The 23,490-nt window shown below is 39.1% G+C and overlaps 1 long non-coding RNA gene across 1 annotated transcript; it reads right to left on the bottom strand.

The window, feature by feature from the left end:
* Positions 1-19,661: 19,661 nt before the first annotated feature.
* LOC137475650 (uncharacterized) lies at positions 19,662-21,557 on the bottom strand. Its single transcript, XR_011000016.1, has 2 exons — positions 21,034-21,557; positions 19,662-20,034 (listed from the first exon to the last, which is right to left on the bottom strand). It is a non-coding gene; the product is annotated as an uncharacterized lncRNA (long non-coding RNA).
* Between the last annotated feature and the right edge of the window lie 1,933 nt (positions 21,558-23,490).

Below are 23,490 nucleotides of genomic sequence, written 5' to 3' on the forward strand. Positions count from 1 at the left end.
CAGACCACCTACTGCTCAGGGCTGCCAGACAGACTCCATATAGAGTCGTATCCTGCAGTATAGGGCTGCCATGTACAGTAGGCAGTTGAAATACAGAGCCAAGTCTGCATGTGGAGAGTGCTGGAGAATGTTGCTGGGAGGCCTAATATTCTTCATTACTACTCTCTGGAACCGTCTGAGTCTGGGATTTTGTTCCCAGACAAAGGAATCTTCTTTTAGATAAGAATGCTTTTCTGGTCGAAAGAGATAAAGATGAATTTGCTTTTAAAAGCAATCTATTAAGTAACCACTCTCTGTGCTCATTTTGGGCCAAGTGCTTTCATCTGGAAGGTGTCCAAATCAGAGATCATCTTTTATATCCATTTCAGTTTCTGTGGCATCAGTTCAAACCAGTATCTTAGGATTCTGCTGCCTTTGTTGTTGGGTTGTTGAGAAGCTACCAAAAACCAAACAAAGAACCTATGTCTGCATGTAATACTCTAGTCCAAACAACTTTAACCCAAGTTTGAAATTAGGTCTCTGTAAAGAGACCTAACTTCAGTGATTATATTTTTCACCATAATAATGGCTTTTGAATTTTTTTTGTATTTTACAATATACCCTAAGCAACTCCAAAGATGGTTTTGCTGTGCTCTATAAAGAGAGTAAAAATCCTCAGAAGTGAGGGAAGAGGGTAATTGTTGCTTTTGTTCAAGTAATTTTCTCTAAATCTGTTGCTACTCCTGCAAGGCTATGTGAATCATTCTGTTTAAAAATAAACAGAACTGGTGAAGTTCCTGGATTATCATCTGTTTTCCTCTAAGAAAGAAGAGTTTACTCCCTCACAAGTCTTCTCACACTATTCCTTAGGCAGTAGTGCTTTGTTACTGCTCTGAGGGTGACAGATGGACATAGGGGAAATGTGTTAACCATGGAAGGACTTTCATTCTCCACCCTGTCCCATTCAGTGTTTATGTGCTCATTCAAGGAGAAATAATGGGACTTTGTGGAACCTTTGCCAACAGTAAACAGACATGGCACAGTTTTACTGTTACCAAGCTGTGGTAGATAACAGTGTGGCACATAACTTTTTTAGGATGTGGCCAACAATTAAGGTAGGTGGAGTTTAATTCAGCAGAGATTATATTTATAGACTAGAGGAAACAGTTAATGGCTGTGAGTAGGTGTAGAGGACTGGGTGCTTGAGGAGTTTTTTTGCATGAAAGGGAGCTTTTTACAGTTGTGTTTTCTGCATCCAGGCAGGTATTCTCACGAACTATGAGAGCATCCATTTAGAGGGAAGCAGGGCCATCTGTGGTAGTGCTATATAAAATGGCATAAATTAGACAGGATCAGAGCCCAAAACATCAGAGCAGAGAGTGATACTCCATGCCTTTGCTCAGTAGGAGGTGAACATAGCTGTTTCCTGGACCAAGGGGAAGCTGGAGTTGAGCAATGAAGACCTCTCTGCCTTTACAAGTTTCTCGTGCACAGCCCTTTGGTGCTGTAGGTGATAGAATGACAGCAAGGAGAGCAAGATGGAAGGGCTCAGCCTCGCTGCTTGTCTCTTGCTTCTGTCATCTGTGTATCCATAAGCAAACGTGTCCATACGTTGTATGGGTTAATGGCACAGTCTGCTGGGGCACAAAGAAGCAGGGTCATGCTGCCTGGGTTTCATACAGGTAGTAACCAACTTGAGTGGTTTGCCACAGCCCAACCTCTGAATGTTCACAGAGTGGTCAGAAAAAAAAGACCAATTTCAAAATGGCTTTATGTGGTGGGGTGGCTGCCAGATGCCCAGCACACCACTCCATCATCACACTCCCTCACTCTCCCCCTCTCCCTCCTCAGTAGTACAGGGGGAGAAAATAGGATGAAAACATCATGGGTTGAGATCTGCATGTGGAAGCACAGTCCTCTCACAGACTGATCCAAATGGCACTGCAACAGCTTAGACACTGTCGGGACTCGCATTGACTCCATAAGCCAGGGTCAGTGTGTGGGTTACTATAATTACTATATGGGTTTACTATTTCCCATAGGATAAAAACAAGCATTAACAGAATATGGGGAAGTCAGGTGTAGTGTGATAATCCAGCCTACATGTAGGCTGTTTAAAATGTGATGTGGCTTTTGGTTCTCACTATGCAGTGGGTCCTACACACCATTTCTTGATCTTGACAGGCATGTTCTATCATCAGTTCTCTACTTCTCTGAAGTTTCCTTCTTGACATCCAGCTCAGGAATGTTGCCCTTGGCCTATTTCATATTCCTTTAAATACCAAAGAACTAGTTTTGTAGTCAGTTGTTTCTTCCCCATGTTTTATGTGACGGGCTGTTATGCCCAGCTGGTACTCTCCCTGTAACTTTGACAGAAGAAAAAGGAGTAGCAGGACTTATTCCAGGGTATCACAATGCAGAAAGACCATCCTGATAATTTTTCTGCTTTTGCAGTTGTTCATTTGCTTGTCTCCAAAGAGCTCTCTGGAAGTCTTAGCATAATCTTGACATTGTGACTTCAGACCCAAACCCAGAAGCAGATGTATCATGTCTCCTTTGGTCTCTCACTACCCAGCACCTCTCCTGCAGCCTTCAATTGTATTGGTACTCCAAATGCTGACACTGAAAATTATTTAAACAGAACAATATCAAGTTTCTCTTCTTGCCCCAAAGTAGCTGTGGGAAACCTGTGTCTTCTTCTACTGGGCTTTCAGACATTTCCCCCAGTCCTATTTTTCCTGAGCAAATGGTCCCATATGGGACTAGCTGTTTGGAAGAAGAGGCATTCCAAATCAAAGTTTATATAAACTCTATGTCTTCATCAGCTAAATGTGCAGTTGTGATGCCTGTGGATAAATTTTTAGCATGCTTGTTTGATGACTTCTCTTGGGGCTTGCAGAAAAATGGCTTGGAAATGGAACATTGCAAAGAAGTGGATGTTGGCAAAAGAAAGCATTACAATGAGATGTAAAATATGTGCACTGTAATTTATACAGGCAACTAGCTTCTGGAAAACTTGACCTCTGGCCAGTGGAGGACAGAAACATATCCAAAGAGACCACTGAAGCAGTGACTGGTACCCAGTGGGATAGAGATGGAGGGAGTAATTATATTTTCACAGCTGTTACAGCAGTGCTGGAAGTATGTTGGTGACAAATGACTTTGTGGTGGACTTCACAGTAGTTAATACAGGAGAAAAGCTAGTCTGCCCTGTGGTTTTAAAGCTTATGTGCTATTAGCATAATAATCAGGAGTGCAAAGGTGGTTTGTCCCTTCAGGGGTCATTGCCAGTATGCAGTTTCCCATTGTTGCTCCACAGTTGGAGGCATAGTTCTCATTAAGGTGTTGACAGATGATATTCCTGTGACTCACTGCATAGTAGGATAGACAGAGAGGTCCTGTGCTTTTTTCCTTCCTAAAATATGTCCTAGTATGTGACGGCACCCTTGCTGTGCTCTGTGGTATATGGCTTGTTGTCTTAGACCCTGAAAGGTGCAGCAGCCCAAGGTTTCTCTCTTCATCTGCCTTATTGATGTTTTATTTCTCTCTCTGACTGTAAACCCCTAGCAGTAGGTGAAAACTTCCTCTGTGACTTTACAGAAATAAACCCTCCTCACCATTTGGGGGAGCACTGAGCACCCATCAATAGATTTCAAAGAACATTTGTATTCTTGAAGTATATTAAGGCTCATTTTTGTTTCTTGTATCTGTGGCACAAGATGTTTTCTTTTACCTTAACTTCCTTCTTATGAGCAAAATTGTGATTTATTCAGTGTCAATTAAGCTAGATTCTTTAGCCTCATTTCTTATTCACAGGTTCCACAACCCTTTGTGCATTTGAATCAGATATTGCATGTAAACATGAATGGCATGTAAAATAGGTATTAACAAGATCAGCCATTCAAGTGCTACAAATCTGGTCCTAGGAATTTTTGCACTCTGGTCAGTAGCTCCCCTATGTGTGTGACCATTCACAGACTCGTTCTGTGTCCTTCACTACCTCATTGGACATTCATGCGTAGATTCTATTCATCCCAAGATACATTTTGCTCTTCTTCTTTTGTTCTTAGTAGATTTGGAATTATTTGAACAAACACAGACATACATTATGTGATCGTGTCAGATGCATTATGGTAGCAGCAGAAGACTTTAGATAAGAATAAAACCTCATTCTGCTGTGTGAGTACAGAAGAAAACAGTCCTTGTCCTTGATGGTTTATGATTCAGAGATTACATATTTCACAGCAAAGAAGTAGATAGATTAAAAAGGCACCTAATAGTTCCTGGGTAAGGAGGTTGGAGTGTCCTAATTTACCATGAAAGTCATCAACAGTATTGATGGCAATGCAGAAAAAATTACAAGGGCATGAAAGATGTATAGTTAGGTCGTGTCCACAAAAGCCATCATCACTTGATGCAAGTCAAATGCCACTTGTGTCTTCCCAGTGATATAAGACTATGTGAAATAGGGAACGGAATAATAGATAGGAAAAAAGCATAGCTGGAGGCAGATGTTTGAACACAAATCATTCTTCTAGGCTGATGCATTATTGCAGGGTTCTTGGATTGACTCACTGACATTATTTATGCAAAACTCCTGGCCACATTCCCTCTGTGCAATATTACAAGCAATATATTACAGAATGGAGGTTGTCCTCTATTTCCCCAGAGTTTTCCATCCTGTTCCTATATAACCTTCCAGATGTATATCACAATTACTAGAAGCAGTATATTGCTCATTATAACCTGAATCTATATACAACATCTGAACATTTTTACTGACCACATTCCCATCTAGTGCAGGCTTGGATGATGGCAAAACTCATCATCTTGCTGGATCTGTACTAATTGCACATTAGCTTTTAGAAGTTTTTTTCTTAAACATCGTGTATCCTAATTTTATTACGGCATGTTGGAAAGTCTTTTGTAGCTTCTAGGATATGGTATGTTGTGAAACAGGTGTTCAATAGACTCTGTATGGCTGCAACTGCACTAATAAATTAAATCCTCATCAGGCTTTTCTCTGGATGCAAGGCCAGCTGACGTTGAATAATCTATATGAATAATATTTGACTCCATTAAACTTTGGAAAAGTGTAGCAACATGCACACTGCCTATTGGAAAGGATTGCTGTCTTCTGGTACCTCCTAGATGGTTGGTGACAAGAGTGCTACTGACCAGGGTAGTCTAGTTTTCTTTTTGCAATGCAGTCTTTCCAGTGTGTACACCATAACAAATGCATTCTTTAATTTGCTTTTAAGACCAGTAACTCTGAAATGCAAAATGAGATGGAGGAAAAGCAAACTACTAAAGAAAAAACTTCACAATCTTGTAATCCGTGCCATTTTAAGAGGATAATGGAATTTGGTGAACTTGTTTGTTTTTTTAATTGGTACAGGGGCTTTTTAAAACATGAAATGTGACATGAGCAAGTGCTTTCTCCATGAACTGTGTGAAGTGAGTGAGAAGTCTGATGTTATTTCAATTTCACAGGTTTCTCTGTATCTGGAACAAGGCTTTTCCTGGAATGAAAATGATAATTAGTGATCTGAGATCTAAGTGTGTTCTGAGGTTACAACTCAAAAAGGCTTATTAGCAGAGTGAACATACTGTCAGATGCCATGTGACAGCATGAGGGTCTCCAAACATGGAAATGCTTGGAGAATTTGGAGCATTCCTGCTTTGGATGGCTTACTTACAGTCATCTGTAAGTAGAGACTTGGCCATAGCTAGTAGGAATGCTTTTACTGAAAATAATGTTAACAAGAGGAAGAAAGGCGTGTCAGCCCCACAGAGCTCACATACAGAGCCCCGCGGCTGTGTCAGGCTGTTACAGATGAGAAGTACAGTGATGTTACTTGAAAGGAGCTGCCACAGACTTGGGGATGATGGTGCTTTGACGGGCACAGCAGAGGAGCTGCCTCAAACCTAAGAAAACTCTCATGGCTGCATCTGTCTTTGCAGATATGTGGAAAGCAAGAGTGCAGGCAGACAAACTGTAAGGGTAGAGAGGCAGAGTAAATTAAAATTAAATGGGTACTGTAATAAAGGATTCTGAGAAAATCCAACTGTTTTAAACCAATGCAATGACTTGTCAAAGAAAATGAGAAACAGAAAAGCACAACTCCCTTCTTATGTAAAGCTTTACTACTGAATCCTTCAAATGGATCTTCAGCTCCTCTGCAGAATTCCCTGAAATCTTGCTGCATTAGCAGGTGGCATGACATGGTTTTTATTTGCACTGGCAGTGCTGACAAATCACCTTGGCTTCATCACTGTATACCGTGGCTGTTGCAGCAGGGTGCTACCCTCCTGTGCCTCCTCCATCAAACTGAAAACAACCATTATGGGGCTCTTCAGCTGCAGTTACCTGCTTCCTGTAATATGGAAGGTTTGATCTGGATTTTAAAAGACCACATTGAAAAAAAAACATTAAAACAATTATAAAGGCCCTAAATGTAGGCCTTAATAAAACAAACTATGCCAAAAGTCAGTGAAAATGTTTTCACCAGGTATTTTCACCAGGTATTTTAGAGAGAACTGCACACGTGATAATAGAAACAGAATTTGTTAAAAAGCCATATTTTCCTCAATCCCATATCTTTCCACCTGATCCCCAGTTACTCCAGTAAAATGGTTAAAATTATTTTTAATAATTTTCAATTTTTTTTTTTAACTTCTGGAATGTGCAAGAGGGAGGTTTCTTTTTGAAAGTGCTTATCTTTTAATATATAATATGAGGAGTAGCTACAGATGTTTTCATTTAACTGAATAGAAGCTTTTAATTAAATGAACATTTTTGATGGAAAATTTCTGCGCAACACTATCTGAATGACATATCACATAGCTCTGTGATAATAATTAGAGAAAAACCTAAAGTGAAACAGACCAGAAAGTAGTAACCTGAAAAGCAGAACATGACTAATTAGTTTGATTGTTCCAGCAAAGAAACCACAACAAAGCAAGATAACCAAACCCCCCAAGCTTACTATTTATTGTTCAACTAAAAATCTGAAATTTCTTCAGTTTTAATGCTATATTGCATTAAAAGAAGAATATTGCAGCTTTGGAGGTAAAAAATGGGACTTCTAAATAAGGTTATTTTAACCAATACTAGTTGTTTAGAAGATGACCTTTTAGAAAGTACTAGCAAATATCATCCAAGTGTTATCAACAGAAGGACTCAGTATGCTCTCTTGGTGTGAGGCTGGCAACAATAATAACAATCCATGCATCACTTTAAAAGAGAAAATATGAAAGTAATGTTATTGTAGACTTTTTAGATTTCTTTTCTTGTTTGTAATTTCTAGAGGTATTATCCTTATCTCTCATTGTTTGAGCTGAGGATCTTCAGACCCAAATGTCTTTATTTTTCATGTACAGGTGCCAAATTACTGTATCGAAAGAAGGGTTATATAATGCAGAAAGGAATATATTTTTTAATTCAGAAAAATCTCAAATCCTTTTTGCAACCCTTAGAGAATGAAAGTCTGGGCCCAGAAAGAATGCTTACAGATAAAATCTGTGACCTGTTGCTACTTCTACAGCTGAGATTAAGGAATTTTTAGTTTTATGTAGAAAGAATGTAATTTACCAGCATATGTTCCACACACTATAGGACAGTCCTTCCCTTGGACCTGTAAATATATATATTTTAAATATTTTTTTTCTTCTGTCAGCCTGTGCACATCTTCCCACTGAAGATGCAACACTGCCATCCTTTCTTCTTAATCTTAATATTTAATGATAAAAATGTATTTAGGGATGCTGCTTCCATTAGTACCAGAAGTGACAGAGCAAACATAGATATTGAGGATGTGGGAAGAGGTCCTTCAGCAGCTGATATCTGCTGAGTAATAGCTGCAGGCATGAGAATTAAAACCTTATACTCAAGCATGAAAAGAAGAAAAGGTCAGTTCAGTGTTTCATCATTTGTCATTTGAGTCAAACTAGTTTTTCAAATCCATATCCTCTGATAGCATGAAATGTGAAGTTTTCTAGGTGACTTATCTTTTGTCTGTATGGCACTATATGACAACAGTGGCAGCATCCAGTGATTCATGTCTTCAGGGAAGTGGGTAACAGGAGGGAAAAAATGAATATTGGGTTGATGGCAATTGTCATGGTTCCACTGACGTCAAAGAGACAGCTATCAAGTGGCAGGAGTTGAGAAAAATTTACATGAGTTGAGCATCTGTGCCATCCTGTATTTTATTAACTGGCAATCCTGACTGAAAACTAATGAGGGAGAAACTTAAAAAGATTTGATTCGCACAGACTCAAAATGTGAACTGCAGAATTTAAGCCTAAGTGTGGAAGGTTTTGGAATATGGGATTGATGAACTTGGTCCAGTTCCAGTAAATGCTGGGCCATTTCTAAGAGGCATATCTTTGCTGGGATAATTATTTGAATCCCAGACTGTAGCACATTCTTCCTATATTATCCAGCTAACACAAAGTTAGTGGGAGAATAATTATTTACAGGACACCTAGCCACTGGTGGGAACTTAATAAAGAATGGCAGAGAAAAGTCTTTCTCTGATTTTACATTCTTTCAATTTTAAAATACTTTTGTTTACGGTTAAAATTGTTCAGAATTAATTAGCCTTATCGTTCAGCCTTCCGTGACCAATAGAGTTTAAAAGTTGTAATATTTCAGCTAAATTAATTAACACCAACCCCAGTAATACATTTCAGATGTTAATCACATCAAATCCTCAGGCTAAATGGGAAAAAAAAGACATTAGGGACAGAACTGCCACTACTGAAGTAAAGGAGGAGACTGCATTAAATCACTAATGGCCTAAACATCAGGTCTGAAATAACAGCACTTCTCAGACTTGTAATCCCACAGGGACCAACAATCCTTCATCTTTATAGAATAAATATAAAAGCAGTTAGTAGTTTGCTATGCCTCAAGCTTTAGCCTTAGAATTTAAATATCAAGAAGTTTTATTTCATATGAACAGATCTTATGAGAAGAGCATGTTTTAGTTCATACAATTTGCCATTATTTTCACCATTTTTTAAATCTGCATATCCCTAACTCTGGACTTTTCAATGTTGCAGTAAATTTACAACAGGAAGAACATGGGAGCTCTAAGCGCAAAGCAGGAATCCAGACTAAGGGCAGTGCTGGCAGCTATTGTACTGAAACCACTGAAATAATGCTGCATACAATGAGAAAATTAATGTGTTAAACCAGTTTAAAGAACATAGTTGATAATTTTTCACCATATATTTATGAAACTGTTTGTATTGACTAATAGATAGATGATGCTGTTGCATCACTCCAGCTGCGCATCTGCAGTGGTTTTTTTGTTTTCTGAGGGAACACCAGGCTTGGTTTCTCTCAACATTCTAATGTTTTTGCAGTCCCTTAATACGGATGGAAGTGGTAGAAACATATATGCAGTCCCCAAAACTGCAATATTGCATTTGAATCTCCCACTTGGCCCTTTCCCCATTGTTAGGGCCATATTAAGGTCAGCAGAAACCAGTGACAGTCTTACTATTGCATGTGGTCTGACAGAACAGAGACAGGTTCTTTCTGGGATGCCTTTAGCAGATGTGTCTCCTGACCTCAGCTTCCTGTCATGTCCAACAGGGGCAGTTATTAGTGTCTCTTGTCTTCTCTTTGTTTGTGCCCAGTCTCTCTATGTAATCTACTTAAAAATGTTCAGTGACCATTTCCATGCTAATGTTTCATGAGTCTACCTTTAAGGAAACCCCCATCTCAGCTGGTTTTGTTGGCTCTGATCCAGGCAAGTGCTTAAGTATGTACTTAGCTTAGGGTTTATTGGCATTACAAACTCAGACTAATATCACACTTTGGAGAGCTGTAAAAATAATAACTGGATTTATTATTGAAATTGCTATACAAGGCTGATACAAAATTTTGATTAGTATTGAGCTACTAAATAAGGTATGTTATAAAGTTGTTCAGGACAGAAGTGGTTTCTGAAAAAACTGAAGAAACAGACAACATAAACAAATTTAAAATAAGTTATTTGTATTTGAATGCCATATTTTAATATTATTACAATACAAAATTCTACATTTAGGAGATTATGTTTATAAAAGCATATGAACCATATAAGCTAATATTTAATATTCTTGTATAGCATGTTAAATGTGTATATGTGTGTATCTATATCTGTATGTAACTGTATCCATATAAAATGTATACATCTGCCCACTTACTTCTGTGTTGTAAACCATTGTATTAAAAATGCAGATGAAATACATAATGCTTTCTGACACCCCATGTATTTCAATTGCTTGACTGAAATTCTGAGAATTGTCCATCTGTCTTCAGACTAGGTGGATGATAGAAGCTCTTGTCTTGTCTGGCAGTTTTTTATTAAATGTCAGAAGGATAATTGGTCTGTAGGAATTGTGCTGCTTCTGGTAAGGCCTGTGCCATGATGTGTATACCATGAGAAGATGCCAGTGCATACTGGTTGTGTTCATTACGGGGAGAACACTTTCAGAATGAATTTAAATATTCCTTAGCTGAAGGAGAAAGGAAGAGTAGAAAATAGCTTCAGATGAAATGTTCCTTAGGCACAGACAGAATCCTTATTTGACCATATAAGGCTAGACCTAAATTTGAGTACAACCTTCATATGAGCCAGGAACAGATTGTCTTCCTGGCAAAAACTGAGTGCATTGCTTCAGCAGCCTCTCCTTATTATGTTGTTCCTGATGCCATAAACTTTGTTACAGTGATAATTGCTTTTTTCTGGATTCCTGAATCTTCTCAACACTGGACCAAGAGTGGAGATCAGCTCAGGCCAAACTGCCCGTTAACAGGTCACAACATCTGAACTAGACTACCCTACCTTCTTACCCTCTGATTAAAAGGGTGAATCAGGAGCTAGTGGGAAAGTCTAAGCTATGGTGGATAAATCCAAAGCATTTTGGATCTATTCTTAGGAACTAACTCTTGAATAAATCAATAATGTGTTAGTTGGGCATTTCTGAATTTTGGATATTTACAATCAGATACCTGGTGTGGATATGAATTTAATTTTTAACCTCAATTTTCATAATCATTGCAATTAAAAAGCTCAATTACACGTGTCTCTGAACACTCAGAGCTTTGTGGATTTCTTCTGCTCAAGATCTTTATATCAAGATGAAGAAATATAAAGTTAGAAGGTGAAAGTGGTGAGAGTGACATCTGAGCATAGCAGGCCAAACAATTCCGTATTTAGAATGCTGAATCTATGCTGTGATACTAACAAATTTAGCAAATATGAAAGATTTGCAGAATAGAAGCTGAAAGGACATTGACAATCATTCTCAAAGAACCTTCCTACTGGCTGACAGAAGAAAGCTGGATGGATGTGGCCAACTACTGGCAGAGCTCTCCACCTGCCCTTGGAGGGTGGATGTGTCCTCCTCTGCTTGGCCTGATGTCTAACAGCACCTAGAGTGGTGCTGCAAACTTTCCTTCAGTGGAAGCATGCATAGTCCCTCTTTTATCTAACTGGGCACTCTTTGAACACAGAATGTGAGCGTTACATTATATAGAATCCCGAAGAGGGAAGGCTGGTAACAGGTGGAAGAAGGTCATGGTTTTTATTACCATAGTAGAGATCTGGGGACAAGAGCAGGTAAGGATAGCATTTCTTTGTAAATATTGGCCATCTGAAAGCTGTGGTGTGGAGGCTGACCCTATTGTCCAGACTGTCCCACTTTTCAAAGGAGAGTGAAAGGTACCTTACAGCAAATGAAGTCCCTAGGACTGCTGGTCATGCATCTGTCTTGACTGTAGAGAGCTTAGACTGAACAGCTGAGTCAGGGAAGACAAGCTCCATTCCCAGTGCCAGAGGCAAATCTCCTGGAGACGGCTCTGTCATAGTTAAAAATTGGAAGCAGGTATCCAGAATCCTGTGTCTTGTGAGCAGCGCTGTTCTTTATGTTTAAAAATGAATGTTTGATGACAAAGAAGGATCAAAGTGGAAGATTTCTGCTAAGGAAAAACTGGGGTCATCAGTTAGGTCTGGAGCTTAATCTTGAGAAATCATATCCATTTCAGAGTTTGAAATTAATATGAAGGCTGTATGGAAAGTGAAGAAGTGAAAATGTGGCTGTGAGGCAGAGAAAGTGTGATTAGTTAGCAGACAAGCAGGTTTTAATTTCAGTAGAGCTGAATATGACAAAACAGACAGTCCACCTCATGTTCCAAAGATGTCCTACTGTGCCATATGACAATGACAGATAAGGGGAGCGTCATTTGGAAAAATATAAATTGAGAAGTGGTTGCTTTGTGGGTCTGACTGATGAAGCCACCCAGAAGCTGAGACTTCATCCAAAGAGGATTAGTAATTTAAACATAGGACTTGGTGTCCTTCAAAGGATTGCAAAGGTGAAAGGCTGTCATACCAGAGGAAAAATGGCACTTTGCTATTAGTCTCTGTTCTCAGAATGAACTGTAGGCAGGGCAAAGGAGATTGAAGATGTCAAAAAATAAAAATGGCAATGAAAGAGTAACAAAAGGAAAAGAATTGTAAAAGCATTTTAATTTCATCTGTGATGAAATAGAACCTATTTACAGAAATGTCTACAGCAGCCTTCTTTCATCTGAAAAACCATAAAATCCTGCACAAACTGAGGTTAATGGGATTTATAGCAGAGTAAGATTTGATTTTTATACAGGAGCAGTTTCTTTGATATAATTGTATTTGTTTTCTGGTACTGTCTGCCTTGCTATGTCCTTACATTCAATTTTGTTTTCTGTGGAACCATTTTTTGCCCTTGAGGATTTCCTTTGTATCAGTGTCATCATCAGTACCTGGTCCAGTCTTTGTTTCACTTCCCCTGTCTTGTATCATAAAATGCTTTGTCTTAAGAATGTCTTAAGGGGCCTAAGGGTATGATTTGATTCACTGATGATACACCCAGCCTCAAATCTCTTTCAGGAGGTGCCAAATGCTCCCCTCTATATGTACTAACTTTTTGTATACCAGTGGTTGGAAGTCTTCAAATCCAGTAATTCTAAAAGCCAGCTCTGAGAGTCTGATTAGTTTTGAAATTTGAAACAAGATCCCTAAGTGTAGTTTATATGGTGCTAAACAAAGGACACAGTTTGTGTTTTTTAACATGTTTGCATTATTTAACTGATACATCTGGCCAAAGCCTGCACACCCCTTGCATGTTCTGCCCTTTCCCTCTTCTGGCAATGCACTTTCAATCCTATTCGTGTCAGGGATTCAGTTTCCATTCCCATGCTCCTTGTATTGACAGATCATTTCAGATGAAAGAGACAAAGCAAAGGCAACAGGAATTCAGACAAGCAACTTGGAACAGCAGGAGATACATGTTGCCAAATGCCCCATCTATCACTATCAGCATCACTGAACCCAACATCTTTCTGCACTTTTGAATCATCATGGACTTTAAAAACCACCCCTTCCCAGTTTCTAAATGTCTTTGTTGTTCTGTATAATTTTTCTTTATAGTGGATATTATTTCCTTGGGTTTTTCATTGCTTCCACACATATTTTTATGCAAGTCAGAAAAGATGTTTTGTCACCTGCAGCTAAGCTGACGACTGAAACTGGTTGGCATATGCACATTAGGCCAGGAATCTGCAAGCTTCACTGGCTGCTAATAAAGTGTCAGATTGATGTTAATGTTAAGAGTGTCTGACTTTTAAGTACCTATATTTAGGGTCAGCCTTGTAAGCCTTATTATTTATATAGTACTAAAGGTATACATAGCACTTAACTAACAAATTAGCAAATTAGAGCCCTCCATTGAACATTTATGGTGGCTAGTTTGGTTTGCTATGATGTATAAAAAATTAGTGGACACATGCAGGTGTAGGGGCAAATAACACTGAAGGGGAACTGAATCACTCAAGGTTTCATGGCAGCAGCAAAGATACAATGCTGTTGGCTTTAAGGATGTTCTTTATGGTGACTGGGGGTACTCTTTGGACTGCGGCCCAGGGACCTGGATTTAATAGTTGAGTCCTCAACAGATCTTCTACTCAAGCCTTAGCAGTGCATAGTGTGTATTGCTGTTGTGCTGCAAAACAGGGTCTTAACTATGTGCTTTACTTTAACTTTTGGCATCTTGACTTCAATAGACCTGAGGCAGCTTATATCAGCTGAGGATCTGTGCCAAAAATTAGAAACCCACAAACTACCTACCTTAGCTGAGTTCTGAAGAGACATCTGCAAATATTTGTGCTGTTTTATCTGATGTCACTAGGGCTTATTTGTAGCTTATCTGGCAGAAGAAGGTGAAATATGCCTTGCATACCATTTCCTGGGCAGGTACATCAGAGACCAAATCACTGTTAACATACTTTGTTTTTTTCAGTCTTAATGTGCATTTTCTGCTGCTAGCGTACAAGACATATAAACTATTTCAATCTTTACTTTTCTCTTTACTTGTTGACAAAGCAATGAGCCAGTTCTAATGCTGATCTCTAAGGTATGCAGACATTCTTTTCAGCAGGCAAAGGATTTGTTTATGACAACTTGCTGTTCTTATCTCATTGTTCCACTTTCTGCCTTATCTGTTGATGCTTCTTTCTTCACATTAGACATTTGTTGCTGGTGGGCTGTGTTATCAAGTGCACTAGGACATCTTAGCTAAGGGCTGCATCTCTCATGAGCAGCATGTCAGAGGGATCTTCAAAGAAGTCTTAACAAAGGATGCATTTGAAGCAAGAGAAGTCTGGCTATTTTAGCTATTCTTCCTTTTGATCTCCAAAAGTAGATTGTGAATATGACTGCTCTATATTTTCCTGTTGGGTCCCTTGACTCTTTTTCTAAAAGGTTATGTTAGTTACTTTCTACTCCAAAGGGACTCTTTCCTGTACTAAATGCATTTCTGAAAATGTCAGCCAAAACTCCTCCACCTTCTATTCTTGTTTGTTTTTAATATGCTCAGTTTCCTATAGCCTGAATCTCAGAGCACCATAAATTTTCAAATCTTTCAAACTTTTCAGAGAAGTTTGGTGCTACTTAATGTCTTATTTGTCCTTACCACTTTACTGACTGACAACAAAAGTGATTCACCTTTTGCATCTTAGAATGTGGCTTATCACTTTATTATTACTATTACTCTTCCTCCTCCTCCTCTGTAGCTTTTCCTGCCCTTGTGCAACAAACAGGTTTGAAAATCTGTTTGTCAGGCCTTAGTTTTCTTACTGATTATTTTCTTAAATTTTCATGCTTTCATTTAAAAGCAGTAACAACCTATCACTCTGTTTCAAGATGAACTGAAATATAACTTATTGTTTAAGATTAAAAAGCAAAATAATTTTCATTTTGGTTTTAGTGGGTTTTATACATAAATCTCCTGATGTTGTTGAATTAGGATAGGAAGAGCTGTACAGGAATTGATTTACCAGGTATTTTATTTTTTCATTCAGAATCAGAATAAAAATGGTAAATTAAAAAAGCTTCCATTAATAAACATATTTTATTCTGATCCATTAACACATTTTTTTCCAGTGAAATCAGAAATTTATTGTCAGTTTTGACAATCTTAATTTTCCAGAATTTGTTTAAGGGTCAATGTAATTCAAAAAGTAAAACTAATGTATTTATTGCCCCGAATGAGAAATGTTCAATTTTTACACTGTACCCAGGCTTCTTTTTTCTTAATTGCACCATCTGCTCTAATAAAGTTTGTTACATCTCCTTGCAAACTGATTCTGTGATGGATATGGGTAACTTATTTAAAAATCTTCACTGGTGTGCTGTTGTCGTGGTTTAAGCCCAGATGGAAATTAAACACACGCAGGCGCCTGTTCAACTCCCTCCCCTCTCCTCCCCCACCATGGTGCAATGGAGAGAAGAATCAAAATAAAACTCGTATGTTAAGAGCAGTTTAATAATTTATAATTAAGTAAAATTCAATAGTAATGTTAAATAATGATAAAAAATAATAAAGTGAAGCACAATGGAATTGCTCACCACCAGCTGACCAATGCCTGACCCCCTTTCCCCAGCCCAGATCAGCCACACTTCTGGGTAAGTCCCCCCAGTTTATATCCCAGGCATGATGTTCTGTGGTGTGGAATATCCCTTCGGTCAGTTTGGATCACCTGTCCTGCCTGTGCTCCCTCCCAGTTTCTCTTGCGTACCTCCTCACTGGCAGAGCAAGAGACAAAGAGAAAAAGGAGTCCTTGACTTAGGATAAAGATGATGTAGGAAAACCCAAATCATCAGTGTGTTATCAACAGCTTTCTCATTCCAAAATCAAAACACAGCCCTGTAACAGCTACTGGGAAGACATTAACACTACCCTCGCTGAAACCAGGACAATATCCACCCTTTACTCCATACCATTTATGTCATGCCGTTTCACATTCCTCAATATCCCATCACCTTTCCTATTTATCTGTTTTGTTAGATATACAAACACCATTCTCTTGTCTATGGAAGGCGTCTGTCAAATGTTCATAAAATGTTCACACACACACACACACACACACACAAAAAGTTTGTTAAATTAATTTAGTCCATGACTTTTGTCCTTTATCCTTGGTAACTCTTTCAAGCAGGAAAGATGATATAAGGTGTTGGATTGTGGCATGTTGCACATTTTACTCAGTTGTGATTTCAGTGCAGTTGTGCTTGTTCAGTTTTATCAAAGTTCATTCTTCATTGGTGTGGGTGCAAAGGTCAGAGGAAAGTCAGGCTAGGATCCCCAGAACGTTTGTGGTTAAGATCGATGCTGTGAGCTGCTCAGTGAGGTGATGCACATGTAGCCACCACTGAAATGGTAATACACAGTGTTGGATAATTATTAACATAATGCAATTTGATTAATTTCTGATTTTAATCCAAAATCAAATTCCCTTTAGGCACACACCAGATTTCCCAATCCTCCTGTATTACCCACCAAGTGCACCCAATTTTGTGAGCAAAAGCAATCCCATGGATAATTTTGCCTTTGCCTGAGCTGGGAATAATCCAGACTGTTTTTCCCAGTATGTCTTTAATGTACACCAAGGAAATTTATCTTCTTGTACAGCACATAAAAATTTAGAAACTTGTTACAGTTTTATCTGTGTGATCACTGGAATGACTAGTGTTAAGAAAGGTGAGGAAGTGGGATAGTTTTCTTAAAAGATACAAGAATGTTAGTGAAGGAGGGTATACCAAAATGTGGGGACTTTGGAATTAAGACTAAAATGGCTGTAGGCATACTGGCAAATGTGCTTGCTTCTGTGAAATCTAAGTACTAATGTGGATTTCTTGTCAAGTTGTTTTATTAACTATTTTCAAGGTGGCTGGTTACTATATCTGATGAGAAAATCTCTTGATGGCTGTAATCTGCCACTTGACTGTAGTCAAGTGCTTCCCTGGGACTGCTTGATTCCATTTCTTCCTGCTTCAGACATCAGAGACAACATATCAGCAAACTGCATGGGTGACATGGTTAATCCATCCAGAAGGGAACTCAGAGAGGAATTTTAATGAAATATTTCTTGTTCATAATACAAGTAAATGCTTTTCATTGTTTTTATTGCAGCTTTCCAGTCCACCTGGAGCTGATTCCTAGCCTAGTAAGGCATAGTAGTGATCAGTTTATTCAGGTGAAATTGGAAGGACACACAAGAAAACCAATGAGTAGAACTGAAACATAGTATGAGGCTTAGAATCTTTAATAGGAGGAAGTTTTACTTTGTGTTTCTTTGCATGCATATGCTTGTAGGGAAAGAAATCATAAAGAGGAACAGTGATATTTCCACTTTGTCATGGGGAGTTTGACATATACCCAAAATGACAGCAGAAATGAAAGGTGGCATGATCCAGGCATGATTTCTAGTACTCACTGTAGCTCCAAATAGTGTAAGCAGAGCACACAGAGCCTGCAGTGATTATTTTACTCCAGGTAGCCTAGGGCTTACAGCTTATAAATCAGAGTCTCTACCTGTGTCATATACTTTGCTGTGGATTAGCTAATATCTTGAATTCATTTGGAAGTACCAGAATTCACAATGCCTTAAACTAGACACCATTTTGCTATTTGCAGCTTCATATTATATAATTTTGTCTCACTCCTATTCTGTCATTTTTAAGAAGACAGACAGAAATACTCAAAATGAGGTTCATTCCTGGGGCAACATGGAGCAGCTCTCATGGAAAAAGGGGAATCACAGGGCTGGGAGTTTCTCCATGAGGAAAGACACTCCTGCTGGAAAGTCGCTGTGCTAAAAGAGAAGACTCTTCACTAAAAGCAAATTCAGACTCTCGTTTAATAAAAGTCATTAACAATGTGAAAAAGTCATTAACAATCCTAGGAAGGATCTCAATTTGGAAGGCTCTACCAAGTTTTAAGAAGATGTGCACCTCCTCCCACCCTTTTAAATAATGCCTGAATCTATTGGTTGATCTTGAATTTCTATCCAATCCAGAAACATCACATTCATGTAGTAAAATGAAGACACTTTTACCTCCTTAATCTCAGAAAATTATCTTACTATTTCCAATTTTGTCAATATATGAAAAATGTCCCCCTGTATTGTCCCCCAAAATATATATTGACATATATTTTGTCAATATATGAAAAATGTGTGGTATAGGAATGTTAGAATATGTTGTTCATGAAATAAGATTATTTTTATTTAAAGCAAAGTCTTTTTCCACGCTCGAAAGGCTTGAAGAAACAAGCAGGCAAGCATTTGTTTTCAAAGATGATCTTAAAAAGAAACAACTCCAAAGGGAAAGGCAGAAACTCTTTACAAGAGGAAGGAGATGCTTCTTTACCCTGATCTCCATTTTGAATGTCAAATCTAAGGGTGAGAATGGGATGCAATCAAATGGGGTGATTGCCATTAGCATTGATATACCAGAGTTTGCTTTTACATCAGTGCCTTTGGATCTGACGAGAATTTGTGAAAATTTTATCAGACTTTATGCAACCTATACCATTGGGCAAGATGCTGTTTGAGTACCTGATCTCTCTCACCTAATTAAAGAAAACAGTTCTAGAAGGGACCCTGACAAGTCCTTCAGTCCTTCCTTCACTGCTCTTCATCCTAAACTAGTCTCACTTGTTCCTGAAAATCAGTGTCATGAGGTCTCCAGAGTCACCTTGTGCAATAATTTCCAGTGCCTTAATCTCTTTCTTACAGTATTTTCTTTATTGTCTAACCTAAATATCCCTTTATGTTACTTTTTGTCCACAGTGAATGCAAAGGGCCGTGTATCCCTGCAGTGCCTTGTAAGAATTTCTCATGCGCATGAAAACTGTTAGTGTGTCTATTTTCTCTCTTTAGGGATGAACCTCTAACAGTAGCACAAAGAGAAATAATGACAGCAAAAATAACCATGAGGTCCAATTTGCTGATACGTCCTTGCAAGTTATCTACATTGTGTATTTTGTGCTCTCACCCTGAGACAAACATAGAACAGTAATGTGAATTCGAGAGGCTTCCGAGTGATGCCCCTGGCAGAACGCAAGCGCGCTCCCGGGCCGGGGGCGGGCGTGCGGCGGCAGAACCGCGGGCCGGGGGCGCCACCTGGTGCCAGCCCGGCCGTCACCGGGCCGGCCGTGGGTGCCTCGGAGACCGAGGGGACTGGGAGCAGCCTAATGAAAATATATTCACTAAAACAGCAGGTAGGAAAAATCCCATTGCTGCCCAGAAGTCCAAGCCCTCCGTGTTTATTTTTATTTTTTTTTTTTTTTCGGTAGCAGCAGCGGCTTCTTCCAGACCAGAGCTGTGAAAAGCTTTTAAGAGTTAAACATTTTCCTAACTAATTTGAAGTCAGTATGAGACACGGGCATACAAGCCTCAAAACACAGAAAATCTCCAGGTATAATCTCTGCTTCCCACTGTCCAATGTCAAGATCTTATCTTAAACAAAGTTGACTTAACACCAATTAGCAAGCAAACAGCTGAGGAAAATAAGAATAGTTCTGAACTTTGTGATCTTCCTCAAGTACAGCACAAAACTTCTGAGAGGTTTGATTTGGCCTGGAGAATTACTGAACAGCTGTATTTTCCAGCTTGCACTGGTTGGGTCATGGTGTTAACCAGGCTTAACACCTGGTATTCAGGTTCTGGTGCAGTCTCTAAAAGAGAATAAATTACTGTTGCTATTGACGACACTCCAACAGGGTAATATTAAACATAACTGGACGTGGCAAATAATTTCTATTCGAAAGTGCTAATTTTAGGAAATAAAAACGTTAATTAGATGTATAGGTTGCTAGATTTTTTAAATTAAAATTTTTGAAACATCATGTTCTGGCAGAGCAAGAATATTTTACATTAAGCTCACCAAAATGTGTATTTTCTATATGGCTACATATTAGAAAAGGTTAAGAAAAAGCAGCGAAAAGTTAAAAAATACTGAATGATGTGACTGAAAAGTCTTCTAGTAATTTTCTTTCTACATTTCTAAAACTTGCATGGCACAGTGAAGTCAATAAATGTACTCCAAATTTTTTAACATCTTTATCTATGGAAAATCCATATTCTTCGTGGCAGAAAACTTGGGAAGTGTGAATGGGAGTTGTTGCAATTACATGGAGAACTGGAAGCTGAATGGCATAAAGCAGTAAGACAGAAGGGGAGATCACAAGAAATTAAAAGATGGGTCAGAGAGATACAAAAATAGAACTAGCAAAGGAGTGAAGAACGAACAAGATCATCTCCAAAAGTCCATGTAAATTACTGTTGTACAATGTAGTAACTCAAATATGTTCCTGCATTACAATATATGAATTTTACATTAAATTTACCCAAGTACTGATTTTTTTTTATTATTATTATTTAACAGACTCATCCTGCACAGCAGCAATCAATTGCCTTTCTGCTATGTACCTGCATTTTTGCTAGGTGCATCGAGCAGCAGCCTGGGAGTGGAGGTAGGCCTTAAAGGTTCCATATCCAGCTATTCCTGTATGTGCACATATGCCATAGAAACTGCACAGTGCCCCTTGTCTTGGTCACTCTCTGACTGTCTAGAACATCCCTGACACAGTGAAGTCATCATACAAAAGTCTAGGGAACAACAGACTTTAGTCACAAGCAAGAAAATACCAAATTAGCTACAACAGAAGAATTACCTGGAACATCAGCTTAAACTTGATGTACCAAATCATTGTTGCTGCTGTGCTTGCCATTTACTTTAGCAGCTGTGAAGAATGAGCAACATGAGCTGGATTTGGCTTCATAGAAGAAACTGATGTTGTGCATTCTGCTGTCAGCAATTAAAGAAGATTCATTAGTAGATGCTGAGATGGAAAGTGATTTTTGTTATGAAGCGTGCAGAGATGCAGCTGTATGAAGGGGGTTTCATAAAGATAAATTGAAGTAGTGGATGTTGGATGGTCTTTGGGTAAAATAGATTTTTGTCATTTATTGAAATAACTTGCGACTTTTTATAAGTATCAGAAGGTAAATTGTCTGGAGCTAAAGTTATGAAGTAACCCATGCATTTGAGACATGACATATTTGACAACTGATGATCCATTGCTGTCATCTGGAACAGTACCCATTATGCACAGTCTGACTCAAGGCAGGTGCCATAGGTAGCAAGTTGGTCTCTCTATGTCTTCCACCCATGATTCTTCCAGAATCATAGAATATCTCAAATTGAAAGGGCCCTATAAGTATCAAATCCAACACCCTGTTCCTCACAGTACTTCCTAAAACGGAGCCATACGACTGAAAGCATTGTCCAGACATCCCCTGAACTCTGACAGTCCTAATGCAGCAACCATTTTCCTGAGGAGTCTATTCCAGTGACTGACCAGCCTCCCAGTGAACTTTCTCCTAATGCCCAGTCTTGACTTTGCCTGATCAACTTCATTCCATTTCCTTGGGTCCTTTGAATGGTCACCAGAAAGAGGAGATCAGTGCCTGCCCCTCTGCCTCCTTTTCCAAAGTTGTATATTTTGATTAAATCACCCCTCATCCTTCTTTTTCTGAGCTAAATAGAACAAGTGCCCCCTCAGCCCCTCTTCATAAGTGTTCCTCCTCATAAGTGCTCCCCTAAAATCTTTATAGACTTCTTTTATTGTAGTGCCCAAAACTGTACAGAGCACTTGAGGTGAGGCCACACCAGCGCAGAGCAGAGTGGACAATCGCCTCCTTTGACCAGCTGGCCATGAAGTACTTGATGCACCTCAGGATACTCTTGGCCCTTTTGGCTGCAAGGGCATACTGTTAATTCATATTCAACTTGCCATGGACTGAAACTCCCAGGTTTCTCATTCTCCAATTTCTCTGTAGGTATAGGGTTACTCCATCTCAGGTGGAGAATCTGGCAGTTGCTCTTGTGAAATTTCACATGACTGGTGATTTCCCAGCTCTCTAGTTCTCTGCAGGAACTCTCTCCCCTTCAGGGAATCCACAGCTCCTCCTACTTTAGCACTGTCAACAAATCTAATTATGCACGTGAGATTCCTCTGTCCAGATCGTTTATAAAAACATTATAGAAAGAACAAGACCTAAAGAGAACTGGCCTTGAAATGGAGTCCTGTAGAACCCCACTGGTGACTGGCTGCTATCATGATATAACCCCATGTACTATAATCCTTCGAGCCTGACCCATCACGCAACTGATCACCAGCTTATGATGGACTTGTCTATCTGTGTGATGGCCAGTTTATCCAGAAGAATGCTGTGAAGACACAGTACCAAAAATTGTGCTAACATCAAAAACATCACATTTACTGGTTTCTCTTGGTCAACAAGGAAGGTGACCTTGTCATAAAAGAAAATTAGGTTTGTCAAACAGGACTTTCCCCTCCTGATCCTGGCTGTTTGCTCCCTTGCTGGCTGTGACCACTGACTCCATTTTCTCTCAAGTGATTTTCAGTACCTCCCAGAATAATCTCCATAATTATACCAGGCACTGGAGCAAGACTGGCAAGCCTGTAGTTTCCAGGGTCTTCCTTCTTACTTGTCTTAAAAATTGGGACATTTTCCAGCTTTCAGTTAACTGAGGCATCTACAGGCTTCCAGGCCAGTTGAAAAATAATGAAGACAGATCCCATGATGACAGTAGGCAGCTTTGTCTGTGCCCTTGCTTGAATCCCATTGAGCCCCCTATGGACATCCAGATAAAGCAGCAAGTTTTGGACAAGGTAAGAGTCAGCTGAGTGTCTGATCTCCCCAGTTATGGTCTTCCAACACTGGGCTCTGAGGATCCCAGAGTCCAACATCAATGTTGAAGACAAGACACATAGAAGGCATTAATACCACATGGTAAGTTCGAACACTCGAGTTACTTCCTGAAGTCTGCTTTGTCTTATCTACATTAGCTATGTAAAAGATAGGTACCTACTCTATGCTATTTATCCAGCTTCTCTCTGTAGTGAAAGAGGCACTTGAAGAGAGAAATCAGATTTTCTGTGGTGGGCTTTTGCTGGATCCCTTGGGCGAAGCCCATCTCCATTAGCTACATGACAGCACTGAAAACTAGTCCTCCAGTTGCCATTGGCACCTACTGTTGTAGATGTCGGTGAACCCAATGGGAAGAATGATGATGTCTGACTTATTTCAGAAGGTTGAATGAT

This window comes from Anomalospiza imberbis, chromosome 1 (genome assembly GCF_031753505.1).
Source record: "Anomalospiza imberbis isolate Cuckoo-Finch-1a 21T00152 chromosome 1, ASM3175350v1, whole genome shotgun sequence".
Taxonomy (NCBI): domain Eukaryota; kingdom Metazoa; phylum Chordata; class Aves; order Passeriformes; family Viduidae; genus Anomalospiza; species Anomalospiza imberbis.